The following is a 15,663-nucleotide window of genomic DNA, read 5'->3' as shown; positions in this document are numbered from 1 at the left end:
GCTATTTTTTCATATAGTGCTTGGTATACTGCAGGTATATCGCATACGCGATCAGTAATTTAACATATTTCCCATTACTAAATTGTTGTTGTATAAATTAAACTAGTTGAAATTATCAATTTCAGTAATACTGAATTATTTTGCTTCCATTACCTTGATGAGCTTAACTTAATGTGAGATCGCTCTCCAATAGTTCAACGAACTTTAGCGAGAGGGAAGTTTAAAATAGATTATTATTTGCGGAAGAAGACTATTTTTAATAATAATAAAATGCTTCTATCTTTTAATATTATAATTCTATCTTTCCTTTTTAATATAATTAATAAATTGTTTTTTTTTTAAATATAGGTGGGATAGGTTGTTGGTGTTACTCTTATTTAACATTATCTTTTTTTTTTTCCTTTTCGAATTGGACAATGATGAGACCGCATTACCAAAGAGTTATGTAAATTATTAGTAATTTTTGTGTTACAGTTTTGGTATTATTTTGAAATGTATTAGATAGAGGTAGCAATCCTTGGGCCTGAGGTTTTATATTATTACTAGCTTTTACCCGCCACTTTGTCCACGTTGAATAGTTACTTTGGGCATTTCATTTTATTTTTTAGGATACTTTTCAAATAATATACATACAATCTGCTCTTTCCGCTCTTCTATGATACAGCGCCCTTGTCATTGTGGACAGTCTTATTAACAGTACTTTCCTGAGAACTTTAATATCCTATTATATCCCCATGTAGGTCAAAGTTTCAAAAATGCTCGAAAAAATTTTAATAATATATCTCTTATCAAGTGTAAATAAATACAAAGTCCTCTATTTCAACCGCTCCATTATTTTTTTGCAAAAAAAGGTAGCCTATGTCCTTTTTCAAGCTCTTGTCTATCTCTTTACTAAACTTTATCAAAATCGCTTCGGTGGTTTAGGCGTGGAAGCGTAACAAACCAACTAACATTCACATTTACAATATTAGTAGGGATTTGATAATGGAATCGGTGAATAATAATAAAAGAAAGTCCTCAATATTTATAGAAATATAACATATATCATTTTTGTTTTTTTTTTTTTTTTTAAGCAACAAAAATTTCTATAAACTGTAACTGATAAGTTAAGTAAATTTATTATTTCCTTTTTAGTTCATTGTTATAAAGTACATAATATGTACATGTTTGAAGTTGGTAATAGTACCAAGTAAGTAGTAGTATGCATATAGATGCATACTAGCGAAGTTTTAAGAGTTTTTTATATATAATTCTTTAAAGATTTTTAACATTGTTCATTGGTAATTTTATAAAATGTGGAAATAAAAAAATTTAACAAATTGGAATTGGTATTTAAATAACTGTTTTATCCGAGATCAAAACAGTTTAGTTGTTATGAAGATTCTAGAGAATGTTCAAAACAAAGACGTTATTCAAAAGAATTGTTAAAAAACGTTTGTGTGGTAAAGGTTACTATAACATAAATGACTATCTTAATGATACCACAGATTGGGAATGGAGCGACCGCCTTCAGGCTATTAAATAATAAGTTTAATTGTATAATATTACTTAAAACTTAGTAAATATATTTTTTTATGAAAAAAAATCCCGCTGAGTTTGTTGCGCCCATTCTTCTCAGGTCTGAGGCATTCGTTTGGAATTGGTGGTAGTTTTTTTTGGCCTTCAATAAGTGAAGTCACATCCTATTTTGAATAAAAATATTTGAATTTACTGAAATAATTGATTCACAGATACAGGAGTTCAATTAAAAGTCAAAGCAATAAGAAAGCTTTACGCTTAAGGAAATGGTTTTTTATCCGATATATAAAACCTTTTAGGAAATGTCTTTATAAAATATTCAAAAGGTCAGAAGTAATATTCTCTGTGAGGGATCAGACGAATAATGTCAAAGTTGCCAGAGCGAATTTTCAATCTCGATGCCTCATCAAAATGTATTAAGAACTACCTTTATAAGCCTTTGACCCTATATTGGAAAAACACTTTTTAACGCCACCATGTTCAACGCTAGTTGCTTAGTTAATAGTTCTTAGTCAATAGTTCCGTAGTTTACCAGATTTATCTTCTTGAGGCCTCTATCCCAAGAAATCGCGAAAATAGCACATAATTGAAACCATTTCTTGACGGTTAATATAAATCTTATATTTTAACAAAAACTGCCCATTACAATGTAGTGCCGCTCAGGATTCCTAAAAAACCCAAAAATTTCTTTTGAGCAGCTACAACTGCGCTCGTCACCTTGAGACATAAGTTGTCAAGTCTCATTTTCTCAGTAATTTCACTAGCTACGACGCCCGTCAGACCGAAACACAGTAATGCTTACACATTACTGTTTCACGGCAGAAATAGGCGCCGTTGTGGTACCATAATCTAGCCGGCATCCTGTGCAAAGCAGTCTACGAAAGATATAAAGATGTAAAGGCATCCGCAAATATATGAGAACCAATAGCTTTACAATTGATTGAAATCAACTTCCTCGACAATTGTCATTCTCATACATTTTGCGGTTATCGTTTACCGTGAACGCTACTGAACATAATTTTGTCAAAACCTCACAATACGAATTAAAGACTTCAAATGGAACTGATACAATATGTTCTGAATGGTATTACTAAGCTGCAGACTGTTGATTACTACAAATATTACAAATATTTTAATAAAGAATATTATAAATATTTTACGCGTCAATCTATTTTGATACAAAAGTTAAAACGTCAGAATATTTTTTCCTAAATATTGGCAAAAAGTAATGCATACCTTTGTATATTACATCCACATGTTGAAATCTTCCTTCCCTTTTAAGGTTCCATAAAAAACGGAACCCATAAGGATGCGTCATGTCTGTCTGTCCAAAACTATAAGAACTATACAGTTGAAATATGGTAAGTAGATGTATTCTGTAAACCGGATTAACATTTTCATACAAAAATAGAGAAATACAATAAAAGATTTAGGGGGTTACCCATACCAACTGAAACTTTCTGAAACATGTGACATTCCTATATATACTAGATATAAAAACACTTATCCTGAAGATCCCGGTAAAATTGGACAGATTATTATAAATTATTGTATTGGCAACAGTCCTTGATAAGTGAGAAGCGGAGTTTCAATTCAATTGACGTTTTAAGTTGGATGAAAATCACGTTCAAAGATAAATATATATCGAGCTAATAAAAACGTTGTGGGACTCGAACCCGCGACCTCTCGACTCGGTTGGCTCAGTTGGTAAGAGCGCTCGCGATGGAACCTGAGAGGCCGCGGGTTCGAGTCCCTTATCGTTCATAAATTTTATTAATAAATTGAATTTGTATAACTAATCCCAGAAGTTAGGGATTACATAAATCAAAAATTATTGATAAATAACAAATTGTTTGTAATAGAATGTCTATATTATGAAATACGAATAGTGAAATCTGAGAATGAATTTTCTAAAGGTCTAGCACATTAAAAAAAACATCTTCTAACCAACAAAGGCATATTGATAACGATAATTGGATAAGCCACCATCTAAAAGTAATATTCCGAGGTAAATTGTAGTAAATTTGTTTTGAATTTTCATAAGCACCAAACTAAGAAGCTGGATAATTAAGCGAGTTATGAAACTTGACTTAAGTTCACGTCTCGAGTCCTTTGTTTAACTTTCAGGTGTTTAAGGTTGGTGGTCTGTTGGGCTTAAGCGATTAACAGTTTAACTTTTTATTTTTCTGTAATGATATGAAGTGAATACAATTAACCCTTTCTGGTTTACTTGTAATAAGGGTTTTTAATATGTATAATAATATGTCGCATCCGGGTCAATAGTACGAAATATCAACGACACACTAGGGAGGCTCCTTTGCTTCGGATGCCAGCTAGATTATTATTTATATTATACTATATATATTATCACAACGGAGCCTATTTCTGCCGTGAAGCAGTAATGTGTAAGCATTAGTGTGATTCTCTCTGAATCTAGTAAAATTACTGGGCAAACGGGACTTAACATTGTATGTCTCAAGGATATGAGCGCAATTGTAGAGCCGCTCAGAATTTTTGGGTTTTTCTAGAATGCTAGGCGGCAATACATTGTAATGGGCATGGCATATCAATTATCATCAGCTGAACCTCCTGCTCGCTTCGTCCCTTTTTTCATAAAAAAAACCACAACGGTACTTTCGATATTTAATAGTGATTTTAAGAGGGAAAAGTAGCGAATGATCGTGGGGCAAATCACATGTGCCCCAAAATATGTCATTTCATGATGACCAAGACTGCTCTGCCGAGAGTGTCAAGAAAAAAAAAGAAGAAGAAGATTTTAGGAACAATCGGTGTTGGATTTTCTTAAAAGTACTACTACTAACTAAACTATTTCACCTAGCGAAGTACAATTACAAAGTACTTTCAATTTACAAAGCTGACTGCCAACTTTCGCTAGTCGGAGATGCACTGGAGGAAGAAGAAAAAAGTACCTACTACTAATTTATCGAACAGATCCGTGACGAAGCCCACAGTGTGAAGAGAACGAATATCTGACATAATCTCCTTAATATTTAATTTGTAATGCGATTTGAAAAATCACTAAGCGCCTCTGGCGAAGTATTCGAAATGTGAGAGAAAGCAATAAAAAAAAACTACAATTTAACAAATTCATAGTGTGTCGAATCTCCATTTTTTCTATCAAATAAATTGTTAATTTAAATCAGATGTAATCTTTTATAATATAATTGACGGTAATTGTACGAATCATTTTAAGACTACATGATGTTTTGTCTAATGTTCATGGTTTAGGAACGAAAGGTCTGTAATATGCTTTATTCGTACATCATTTATACGAATAGACAGAGAGCTGTGATAAGTCAGAAAAATTGAGGTTGCCAGCTAACCTCTATTTTGAGCATTGCACACACACTATCACAAAATGACAAACAAGTCGCGAGTGCAAGACGTAGCTTGTCACACACAAAAGTAGTAAAACCTGGCCTGTTTTCATCGGTTGTCTAGCAGCAAGAGGCTCTATCTAGACATAAAATTTATCGAAGGTTTATTAAGATATTTAATTTAATATTTTTATTTGAAAAATAAAACAATTAAAACATGACTTTATTTTTATCGAGCAAATATTAACACAACAATTAACACTAATATATTATATAGGAATAAAATACGTGTACTTCAAGATTAATTTTACGTCAAATTGCCCATTTTTTTTTTATGGAATAGGAGGACAAACGAGCGTACGGGTCACCTGTTGTTAAGTGATCACCGCCGCCCACAATCTCTTGCAACACCAGAGGAATCACAGGAGCGTTGTTTGCACAGGAGCCGGCCTTTAAGGAAGGTGTACGCGCTTTTTTTGAAGGTACCCATGTCGTATCGTCCCTGAAACACCGCACAAGGAAGCTCATTCCACAGCTTTGTAGTACGTGGAAGAAAGCTCCTTGAAAACCGCACTGTGGAGGACCGCCACACATTCAGATGTTGAGGATGACTTGTGGCGTGTCGTGCGAAGGTGGAAATGTGGAAGGTGAAAATGGCCCATGTAAATTGTGAAAAAATTTGTGAAACTGGTAAATAAATAATATATATTTCTGTTGATTATATTTAAATTGGATCCTGTTTAAACCAAATCTGACCTGAACGTTTCTTTCTTAGTTTTTTTTAAGGCTCTATAAGCTATCAATCGTCGCCCTATTACTAAAACTTTGGTCTCCGTTCGTCTGTTTATCAGCAGTCAATGAATTGTAAGGTTGGTGAAATTTTGACAGAGTTTTACCACAGAGGAGGGAAAAAAACTTACGTGTATTACTTTTGCCGCTTAAACTTGATTAAATTTAAAAAAATGACATATTTTTTTTCTTTTACGATAGCATCGATTTAAAAATTATATAGTGATTATATTTTGTTTTCAAGTAAAAAAATATCTTGTGTGACCATTAACGATCATTTATGTAATGTTAAATTTAAAATATTAGTAAATGTGTAATGTTTCTGGCAACACTATTGAATACTTAAGTAGGAACACATTTATCGCAGCCATAAGTTAGTGTCAGATGCGGTTGCCAATGCTGATTCAGCGGAATTTTTGTGCTCATGAATGTTATTTAAGCTATTACGTAACGTATATATGGTTTTAGAAGTAACATTCGTTTAAAGGTAGAAACAGTGAGTTTGAGAACTAATTTACTAGTCAAGTAGATTAGCAGAAGACTAAATGAATTTGACCCTTTTCGTCAGAAGAATAATTAATATTAGTATAGAAGTTGAAACAGACAGGATTAATGAAGTCATCTGCAGGGCATTTGCCGCTCTTAATATACTAGCTCTTTAGAGCTGGTATTACCCGCTGCGATGACTAGCGTCCTGATGGAATTACGCTGGTGGCTTGAGCACGGGGAAGGACGCTGGTGTGGGACGCTACTTACGTCGACACTCTGGCTCCTTCTCATGTCCAAGTTACGTCAGTTGGTGCTGGAGCTGCTGCTTGGACTACCAAAGGCAGCAAGCGTCGCAATTATGTTGGTCTCAGTGAGTCATACATCTTTGTGCCGTTTGGTCCCGAGACACTTGGCCCGTTTTGCCCAGTAACATAATATATTTAAATTAAAATTGACTTCAGTTGTAACTAATCGACACAGACATCTTTGCCTAATCAAGCTTTCCTAGCAAAGACCTTATGCATATATTTGCATTATTTTCGATAGTGATCCAGTGGGGTATTCTAGTCCAGGTGGTTCTTACTGTTTTCTTAAAGTTGTCCTCCCATTTCATGAACCGTCTTGGACAAAGGCCTCCCTCAATGATTTCAACGACGACCGGTCCTGCGCTGCCCTCATCCCACGTATTACGGCGATCTTCACCAGAACCATCTTGAGGGAGGCCTACCAACACTGCGTCTTCCGGTACGTGGTCGCCATTCGAGGACATTACTACCCCAACGGCCATCTGTCCGTCGAACTATGTGCCCTGCCCACTGCCACTTCGGTTTTGCAATCATTTGGACTATGTCAGTGACTTTGAATCTACTAAGGATCTCCTCATTTCTGATTCGATCTCGCAGGTTAGCTTTCTCATCAGGCCCATATTTAGCGACTGCGTCTGCGTATTTTGGAAACCAATGAATTATTACTTTGCTCCATTAGTCCATCCATTTTACTTCATTAAAATGTCTTCCATTTTTGTTTGTTTTATTATTTGTAATTTATACTTCATTTTATTTACTTGTTTTTTTACAAACATGCTACTTTCATAGCAGATTATCAGACATAATTATTTTAGATCAGGTTTTGCAAGAGCGTAGGTTAGGCATTCATATGCTTACTCATGAACAATATTTCAATTTTTATGTTTTCCATTATTTCTTCATTATTCTTCATTTTATGAACCGACTTCAAAAAAGGAGGAGGTTCTCAATTCGTCGGTATTTTTTTATGTTTGTTACCTCAAAACTTTCGACTGGGTGAACGAACCGATTTTGAGGATTCTTATTTTACTTGAAAGCTGTTGCTTCCCGTGTGGTCCGGTCCCATTGTAATTTGGTCCAGATCTGACAGTGGCATACATGAAAAAACCATAAAAATCTTAAATTCGCTATACATACGTATAGCAAAGTGCATGATAAATTTACGAATAAATCAATATCGGGCCAACCGATTTCGTTAATTCTGTTTTTATTGGAAATGATATACTTTAAAGATAGTTTGGTTAGGTTCTGATTACGGAATGCATGACAAAGTAACGGAACTCTTCAATTCTTAGGAGCAAATTAACGTTACTCAGCTGAATCTTTTTTATGCTATACGGATATTTAAATCCTACCATGACATTGTTATGGTCAAGTAATTGTCGTAGTCGAATATGATGATCAATGGGACTGCTTAATGACTAATCTAATAATATATATCTAATCTATAATCTAACTAGTCTGTAAGCAATATGCAAAGCACTTACGTACATTTCTGCATTGAAAAGTTTAGTATATATATACATATTTAGACAAATTGTTAGTGAGTGTACTACAAATTCACTAAAAATCATAAAATAAAAAAAAAATAACAAAAAACAACCGACTTCAAAAACACTATTCCAAACCAATAGATAAAGTGCACTAAAAAGTATAAAAATAATTGCGTATTTTTATACAATCTAAGTAATTAATCTAATTCTAGTTACAATTATTGTCATTTTTGGAGTCGGTGTCATCCATGATAGGTTTGCTACTACATATATTATAGGTGAGATGTGCTTCAGTCGTGAGGAGGCGAGAGGCGAGAGCGGGTCGCGGCGGAAGGACACCGATTCCAAAAATATAAATAATCGTTACTAGAATTAGATTAATTAATTAGATTAATTTTTAGTGCACATTATATCTATTGGTTTGGAATAGTGTTTTTGAGGTCGGTTGTTTTTTTGTTAAAGCTTTTTTACTTCTTTGTAACAAACATGCTACTTTCATAGGGGATTGTCAGATATAATTTTTTAAGATCAGGTTTTGTAGGAACTCAGGTTTGGCATTCATAAGTTTACACTTGTACAATATTTTATTATAAATATTAAAATATTGTACAAGTGTAAACTTTTGTGTAAAGATTTTCATTATTTCTTTAAATGATCAGTTCAGTTTCCACGCGTTTCTTGTTCTTATATCTCTTTCTTTTGTAATCAAGTTCACGCGTAAAATTACTTGACCGAGGCATGAATATAGTTGTATTATTATTGTTATCATTTTAGTTTTCTTTCATGTACTCCGATACTCCAACGTCCACTCTACTGTTAGATAGATCTATTAGCATAATATTTTGAATTTGCAAATATTACAACATCGTCTGCGAAAACATTTCCACCATAAATTTCATAAAATTATATATTTTGTGAAACTTTTCTTAATCTGTAACACGTATCTTAAATGATATTTATGATCAAGTAGAAATCCTCCAAAGTTATCTTCTTCACTCACAACACGTGCATAAATCTTAAACTTAGGTAATCGAAATGCGACCCACAAATTAAACTTTTTCAATATTAATAAATTGACATGTTTTGATTTAAAGAAGCATGAGAAAGAGAACCTAAAATCTGAAAAAGTAGACTCAAATGAAATGGAATGAAATTTGACGACATATATAGCCGAGTGGTTAGCGACCCTACCTACTAAGCTAGAGGTCCCGGGTTCGAACCCCGGTAGGTGCAAACATTTATATGATGAATATGGATGTTTGTTTCCAAGTCATGGATATTTATATGTGTTTATATTGTATTGTATTGGATTGTAAGTATATTGTATTAAATATATCGTTGTCTTGCGACCCAATGCACAGACTATGCCTAATTTGGGGCAAGATAATTTGTGCAACAGTGTGTCAATATTATTATTATTATGAAAATAATTATACTACCCGCTATTGCCTACTGTACAAACAAACCCCTTTAAACCCGTTACAATTTAGTTGTTAAATTTTTGATTCCTCTTAATACCAGAAATATTAGCAGAAGCTTTATGCATGCCTTGTATTTCTTGGCATATAAAGCCATGCATTGTGCCAAGACTTACCGTCTTGGAACATGTTAAATAGACTGTTAATCATGCCGATGCATGTAAACATATTACGGAAACCAGAGAGTTAACTGTTTGCCAAAGCCAGGTCATGTTCGAGAAATCCTTTATGGTTCCTGCATTTAATATAGCAGATATTGAGCGCTACGCTAGGCATGTCTAATCATGTCTAACAGTATTAGGTCATACCGAAGTCTGTACCAGTTAAATAGTAGCTGAATGGATACTCTTGGAGGCTTTTAAAATGTTAGCAACCTACTGTTTTTTGCTGGTACTGCAGACACATAACGTACAGGAAGTAGGTACACTTATGCTCGCTCATATCTGGCATGAAATAAATAAGCGTGCTTATGGCGAACTGTATGTTGCCTTACGGCCGTTCTCAATATTCAGTCTATCTCTTACTTGAAATAAAAATCGTAACTATCGTTGACTTTTCTGTCCCAATAACCTTATCGACGTTAACTCACCTTATCCGTACACGCTGTCTGTCAATGGGACGACGTATAGCTTACCATGGATAGAAGTTTGTATGGAAATTGCAATTTACGCGTCCCAATATAAGGCGATAAGAATGAATTATCGGGTATATTCATAGACAGCTTCAGATTATATACAGTTAATTACTGACAGTAGAAGATAGTAATTAATCTCTGTCTGTAGATAGTATATTGGAAACGGCCGTTAATAATATGCAGATAATTTTTTAGCTAAATGAATTGATGATGAATGATTGAAAACGTCAAGTTACTTAAACTATTTTGTTAATTAAAAGGAATATTTACCTGAAAATGAAACTCCACCATTCAAGTTTGGATATACTGTTATTTGGATAGATTTTCTCTGAACACTTTGTCAATACGTGGCGTTATCAAAATGTATTTTATTTTTATTTTATTTATTTATGATTCCTCAGAGCTAACAAAATGTAAAGAGTATATTCCAAATAATACAGAATAGATACGCAAATTAAAAGGAATACTTATAACAGTTCAATAGTATGTAACAAATTTTGTAGCTTAAGACAAAAACGAAAAATACTACATAAAAAATTAAGAAAATCTTACAAGAAAAAATTAAATAGAAAGAAAAGAAGAAATCGTATTCATATTGAGTAACTGAAATGGTGAGTAGGGATTTGATCGAATACAATGTTTAAATTACTATGCGAGGAATCATCAATTATCCTGCATATACTGATGATTAACTTCTGCAATTTAGACAGTTAGTTAAATATCACTTTTAAATATAGAGGTAGGAAGTTCATAGAAGTTTTTTAACTGCTAATGCGATGAGGCACGACTGAGGCTGTATGTATACATATAGTTCCTGCGTACGGTTGTAACGTTTCAAACTGTGTCAACTGCATGTGCCACACAGACTCGTGCGCACCATACGAGCCTACCTTACTGACCGCTCTTCTATATAAAAAAGTTACAGGCTGTAGTAATTTCCACAGATAGATATATTGAGATACACCTCAAAGTTTACACCAACGATAAAAGATCACAACTGTTTCCCTGATATCCCTCCCGTCTATGTTTAAAACAGCATTGTCATTTCTAATATTTAGATGTAGTGAATACCCAACTCAAAAGTCAGTAACGCTCTTAGCAGACGTTGACCGATATATCTATTCCCTCATTGGAATATAGACTTCAATAATATATCGTTGATATTGCAAATAAAGGCATAAAGAGTAGTTATTTTTATTAATTAACAATATAATTCATCGAAAAAAAGCATAACATTACCTACTTACTAATACTGAATATTTTTTCAGCAGTTATTAATTTTCTCAAGAACGTCAATGTTCTTGTGACGTAACTTAATAATAAAAATAATAAAGAACTATCATTGCTAATAAGTCTGATATTGTGTTTGTAGATCGGTTAGAGCGTCGGGCATTTATTGTTGATATCACCGTTCCTTGTGATGATAACCTCGTGAAAGCTGAAATAGACAAATTGTCGAAGTACCTAGACTTAGCACACGAGTTTACTGACATGTGGGATGTTAATTCAACAATAATTGTCCCAATAGTCGTTTCCGTAAACGGTCTTATAGCAAAGAGCCTCGACCATCATCTCAAGAGGCTCTCACTTAATAACTGGATAAAGGGTCAGTTACAGAAAGCAGCTGTTTTGGGAACGGCACGCATCGTGCGGAAGTTCCTCAGTCTGTCGCTCTAACCGCCGCGCCGGCGGAATTTTCGTGAACAAATAACTATAAAGCCGGCGGGACTCCATTTTTTATATTTATATTTGTAATATGGTTTTTTATAAATGTGATATATATATATATATATATATATATATATAAATGTAGAAAATAAGATTAAATTGTAATAAAGAGTGGTATAATTTAAATAATAGTAAAGTAGTAATTAGATATTTACTTCTACCTATATCTTGTATTTTAGGGAAAAGAATAAAAGAAAGAAAAAAAAGAAAATTTTAGATGCGATTTTTCATTATAAAATCAAATTCGCCAAGTTATTAATAACACCAATACACGCATAGACAGACAACTACACGACAATGTAGATATAGCCGTGTAATAATAAAATTTTATCGATCACCATTATTTTCTTTACTCGACAAGCGAGGGTGACGCCGTTCGTGATTACAATTAAAGTTGGGGTGAATAAAATTATCTTCAGATTCTGATAAAAGTATGACTAATACTCAATGTATTTCAAATTATTTTCTTATCAATAGGCATGAGGGTGTCTCGGGTGTTATTTTTTCTGTAAGATTTATTGATCTCAAATATCTAATGCGACGTGCTAGACCATTATATTGAAACGGTGTCACGTCGTCACGCGCTTTTTATTGTAAGACTAAAATATTATATTATATGTTTTTGTAATGTTCTATTTTACGATAACATATATATTTCTACGTCTATATGTCTGAAAATAAAAATATATATTATAATATTTAGTTATTGTCATACTTATTTACTTTTTTTTATTAAAGAGAGTAACGCAATTGAATTTTAAAATTAATGTTGCAAAGTAGAACGCAGTGAAACGAATAATTATATAATATGAAGATAAAATTTTTATTTGTCGTGTGTGTAGGATTATAAAAAATACTCCTGCCAATCATAGAAATTCTTTTTGTACGTATAACTAATATTACAAAAACAATAATTTACTACTATTAATATATTGCTATAGTATAGAATATTATAGTAAATACTAATATAACAATTATAATAATTTGATAAGATCTGAGCTGATACTAGCGACCTTACAAAAAAAATCACCGCTTGGTCGCTAGCAAATCAACAGGATCACTTGCTAGAAAAATCAGAAAATTCCCTAAAAATGTCATCAATTTCCGTCCAGCCGTTTCGTTCCCAACGGAAACATCATTTATTATAATAATATATATAGATTATGAGCTCTATCAATCGCCAAAAAACAACACATACTTTGAATTTCAGTTAACAGCGTTACTAACTAACCACAATGTTCTAAATTGAAGTAAATTCACACACTAACTGGTATTACCCTAGTTATAATAACTGTTTTAAAATCCGCAAGTTAGCCGTCGCAAATCCTGTTTAATTTATGAACCGCAAAACAGCTTTCGCCAACTAATTAGTTTTATATTTCTAAACTAGTTAAGCCTTGTTTAGTTATTCATTAAATATAAACCATATATTTAGAAGGTCCCTTTTGAGTAATAAATATTATTGTTATATGTCTGACCTTAAAAAGGGATCTTAAATTACTGGTTATTGTTACCACTAGATAATTTTATGTGTTAGTTGTTTATTTATTAGGTTTATTTATAATCACTTACAATAACACACACAAATATAAAAAGTAGAATTAAAAACTAGGAAGTAAATGTAGTGATTATTTACAAATAAACACAGCATACACAGAAATAATTAATTTTAGGTATTATATAGAATAAGTTAAGAATTAAACAGTTTTCTTTTAATAATTAATAAATGGGTAGGTTACACAGTTACATTAATTTTCCAATTTTTTTTTATGAAAATAAGGGACGAGACGAGCATGACGTTCAGCTGGTGGTAATTGATACGCCCTACACATTACAATGCAGTGCCGCTCGGGATTCTTGAAAAACCCAAAAATTCTGAGCGGCACTGCAATTGCGCTCGTCACCTTGAGACATAAGATGTTGTCTCATTTGCCCAATAATTTCACTAGCTACGGCGCCCTTCAGACCGAAACACAGTAATGTTTACACATAACTGTTTCATGGTAGAAATAGGCGCCGTTGTGGTACCCATAATATAGCCTGCTTCCTGTGCAAAGGAATGGTAAAAAAAAATATAAAATTATTAAAGATTACCAATGTTAGTGCAACTGGTCTCGCGGAATTTGGCTAAGAATCAGCAAATATTATGTCAATATCAGCTACGCTATAATTCTTATGAATTTAAAATTTTACATAACCGTGGGACTGGGGAATTGGTACGAAGGATCGTTCGACGAAGTGGAGACAAAGTGGAGTAATTATTAATTTTATGTAGAAGACGAAAGGAAATTTTGCTTATTCTATGATTTTTTGTAATCGGTGGAAAATAAACATAAAAATTGCATTAACCTCAAATGAATTAGTAACAAAAATAACACAATATAGTGTGAAGTCTGAAATAGAACATACACAAAGAATTAGATTTCTTAATTATTAGAAGTTAACTATTAAGCGCATAAATATATTCAACTTTCACAATTCAATGAAGTCTTACTTAATAAAAAAGCTAATTCTTAGTTACTTAATAAAGTCTTAATTAATAGTTGAAAGATTTTCTTAAGAATAAATTTTTTTTTTCATATAATAGGGGGAAACGGGAAAGAGGCTCACTGGATGGGAGAGGTGAGGACTTTAAGGTGCTCATAAGAGAGATTTTTCTTGAAGGTCCCTAAGTCATATCTGTAAATAATAAATATTATCTCAGACTGACATCAATATCATTATACATATAAATATTATTAGATGTTATATTATAAATTAAAATGAATGTGCCTATGACAGTATAATTATTGTATGATTGACGTTAATTTAAGTTTGCTTTGGGATGTCTTACTTTTTTAGTATAGTATGTAATTGTAACAGAATTAAAAATGGAACTGAGTTTGTATTGCAGTATTATAAGTTTGCATATCTTATCTATTGCAACGTCCGACCAATGACAGCTGGCAGGTAGTGAAACGTCCCGATGACGCGATTAAGATAATCCGACGGCGAGCGCGAGATTCATCATTATTAAAAGCGATATAATTACATAACAACTGCACTTATGGCTATATAAAAAATACATTCACGTAGTTAAAGGTATAGAAAATCAACGTGTAAAATAATAAATTATGTTTTTGAACCCTAGTTATTTAAATAAAAGGTTAAAGCTCGAGATTATAGGTAGAAATGTGATAAAATTTTCATTATATTAAGTTTTTATGTAAAATATTAGCGCGCACATTAATAAAACTTGATTATTATTGAAATAGACTATATAACCTATTTTTTGATATTAACATGTAATTACTTCGACTTACGGGATTGTTGCATTAAACTAAAATAAAGCACCCATTCTTAGTATATTATTAGGAAATTGACTTGAGATGTCATTTTATTTTTTAAAGTGCTAACACTCACTTCTGCAATTAATTACACAAATTAAATTTGAAAACCAAATTTATGAACGATCCGGGACTCGATCGAGCGGTCCGTGCGAGCACTATTCCAATGAGGCAACCGTACGAGTGACATAAATTTCATAAATCTAGATATGTCTTTGTTCAACTTTGTTCTTTGTTCAGGTTGTGGCTTCATCTACAGGATCTACTTTACAGTTGCTAACCTGCTCAACCCAAATATTTGCATATTAGGCAATTGACTTGAGATGTCATTTTTTCAAATCTAAACAATTCGTTAATTTTTTAAAGTGATAACCCTCACTTCTGGGATTAATTACAAAAATTAAATTTGAAAACAAAATTTGTTCTGATAAGATAATTATTTCTATGACCTTGAGGAAAAACAACGATCCCAATTTTGTCATTTAATGATTTTCAAAAAACGAATAATAAAAATAAATTTCTCGTCTTCTAAGCATATTGTTGGCTGCGTAAAGGTAGTTTTACA

The 15,663-nt window shown here is 32.6% G+C and overlaps 1 protein-coding gene across 1 annotated transcript in view; it reads right to left on the bottom strand.

Moving 5' to 3' along the window:
- Positions 1–15,663, bottom strand: part of LOC126973092 (glutamate receptor-interacting protein 1) — a 358,500-nt gene that overhangs the window by 212,397 nt on the left and 130,440 nt on the right. The window lies entirely within an intron of this gene.

This window comes from Leptidea sinapis, chromosome 1 (genome assembly GCF_905404315.1).
Source record: "Leptidea sinapis chromosome 1, ilLepSina1.1, whole genome shotgun sequence".
Taxonomy (NCBI): Eukaryota; Metazoa; Arthropoda; class Insecta; order Lepidoptera; family Pieridae; genus Leptidea; species Leptidea sinapis.
The sequence above is the reverse complement of the archived record's forward strand: the minus strand, read 5'-3'. Positions and strand labels throughout refer to the sequence as shown.